At 43.9% G+C, this 2,529-nt stretch overlaps 1 pseudogene; it reads left to right on the top strand.

Annotated features, from left to right (window-relative positions):
- The first annotated feature begins 323 nt into the window (after positions 1 to 323).
- Positions 324 to 1,332, top strand: LOC114890703 (annotated as a pseudogene).
- The last annotated feature ends 1,197 nt before the right edge of the window (positions 1,333 to 2,529 follow it).

Genomic DNA, 2,529 nt, shown 5'->3' with positions numbered 1-2,529 from the left:
TTTTTTCCCGTTATACAGTAGGCCATTAAGATTTTGCCATGTCGGTATATCTTTCATCTTTTTACAATAGCTGCGTTTTCTGCGGGCCTTATAATGTATTTGATCACTTTTCTCTTGTCAGGTATTTAGGATTTTTTCTGTCATAAAGCTTTTGCACATCATCAGCTGTGCCTTTCAGATGCAAGTCAAATGAAATTTCAGAACCAAAGAAAACACAACATTTTGTGGCTCTTGCTTATATTGTCAAGTAGCACTTGAGAAAGATGACGCCCTCCTGCCCCGTGTGAGAGGGTCTGTCTCTCTGCGCTTTAGCCAAAGCCTAGGTCGTCATTACAGCGGACAGCTTGCTGTCACTGGCTCGTTACTGGAGTGGAGGTTTGAACCCGTGTGGCCCATATCCGTGTTGTGTTGGCGTCGGGCCACGCTGCGGGTGTCTCTCTCCAGTGGGGTCGGTCACTCGGGGAAGAAGCTGCAGGCAGGGCGCGGGCGGGGTGGGCGCGCTCACGGCCGCGGTCTCGCAGCCCTGCGGGTCCTCCTTGGCGGCGCTGGCGGCGCGCACGTCCCTGGACCCTGGAGCTGGACATCCAGGCGTCGCGGACGCGGCAGCGGCAGCTGACCGAGGAGCTGTGCGACCTGCGCGAGCTGCGCCAGCGCCTGGAGGACGCCCAGCTCCGCGGCCACGCCGAGCCCCCGGCCTGGCTGCTGCGCGACGAGCGCTTCCGGAGCCTGCTGCGGGAGGCCGAGAGGCAGGTGAGGCCCCGGCCCGCCAACGGGGGGAGGGGGCAGGCGGTCGGGCCTTTCTCGCCTCCCGGTGCCCGGAGCTGGCAGGGGCTTCCATCGCTCTTCCTTAAAACTGGAAGCAAACCCGTCTGGTTCACCCCGCGTTGCTGTTCCAGACGAGACAGACCAAACTTGACTTCCATTCAAGAACAGGCAGCTGAGAAGACGCTGAAGAAGGCCTCCAAAGGGGTGTGCCAGCTGCGCGGGGAGAACCTCATAGATCCCGTCCAGCTGGGTGCAGGCGTTCAGGTGGGGAGAAGCCCAGGCCTCACTCTCCTGCTTGATTTTTATGGTCATACCTTTGTCATTATAAAGAGTAAAGTAAGTATTGAGAAAGACCCACAAGGAAGTTGAGAACAAAGCTGGAATCCCCACTGCTGTTAGCATTGTGCGATTTTTCTCCTGATTTATTTTCTGTGGAGCTTTAATTAAGGCCAGTTATGATCATTTTTGTTTAATTTTGCATTCAGCTTATTAAGAATTAACATACCACATGTTACTACCTAACCTGTTATTTTTTTCATGACTAATTTCATCTAATAAACATAATTCACTTACCGGCTCTTATAACATCTTTTATGTTTATGATCATAAATAACAGCAATTTACATATGTACAGTATGTGTTATCTTTGCTTTTTAAAATTTAGAGTGAAGCATACTCTATATTCAGGAAAATGTTCTTTTCTTACGAATATACTCATAAACTGAACATGATAGAAATCAAAACATTATCAGCATTCCAGATTACCCCGCACATTTCCTTAAAACACTGTGTTGAATTCTAAAGACATAAATTAGTTTTGCATGGTTTTGTTTGTTTATACAGCCGCAGTTAACACAGTTCTATCCATACTACTTTGTGCCTGACTTTTAGCTTTGTTTTTTTCTATACCTGTAATTTTTATGTCCTTATCATAAAATAACACAAGATATTATAACCACTTCCTTCAGTTTTGATTTAGAATTCATATATTGATATATTTAAAAAATGTATTCATTTGTTGATAGAACAAGAATGAACACTTACTATGTAGCAGGCACTCTTCCAGCCACTGGAGATAAGTCCCTGCCCTCCTAGGAGTATCATAAATTCTATTAAAATTTTGAAAATTTGTGTACAAACATATATTATGGGCATTCAAATTCTGATTGTTCTGTGAACAAGGAAAGCCATCATTGATATGAGAGCTTCCTGCCAGCTTTCAGTGTCTGCACCTTCTAACATAATTTTTTCCATGCCCACCCAGGGAGAAGATAACATTTTTCACGAGACCGCGGGCTAACATACCTCCGCTGCTGGTTGATGATGTTTGATGAAGTATTTATCTGCCTATTTTATTTCCACGAAGTTCTAAAATTGTCTAGCTAAAATTGTCTTTCAAATATTTGTGCAAAGTTATTAATATACACATTTTGTTTTCAAAAGTCTATAAATATGTATTTTTTGATAGTGACAGGAACAGGGCTTGGCTTTTCCTTGTTGTTAAATTAACATCTCAAGCAGGTTATTTTATAAAAGAGTAGCTATTGTGTTAAGATTCGACAGTTTCCATGCTGTTTTCTTTGACTTGAAGCATGGAAGACAGAAACTCAGGCAAATTCACGCTATTGTCATTTATTTATAGTTCTTTTCTTCCTCCTTGAAGGAAAATACTGACTTTAAGATGTATTTTAAGACTGAAATTTAGTTCTTCAGTATTTGCCATGTGGTAGAATGGATCTTTGGGGCCGGTTTTGTGTCTGACAT

Source organism: Monodon monoceros, unplaced genomic scaffold, assembly GCF_005190385.1.
Source record: "Monodon monoceros isolate NGI ecotype Baffin Bay Population unplaced genomic scaffold, NGI_Narwhal_1 Contig6226_ctg1, whole genome shotgun sequence".
NCBI lineage: Eukaryota > Metazoa > Chordata > Mammalia > Artiodactyla > Monodontidae > Monodon > Monodon monoceros.
The sequence above is the reverse complement of the archived record's forward strand: the minus strand, read 5'-3'. Positions and strand labels throughout refer to the sequence as shown.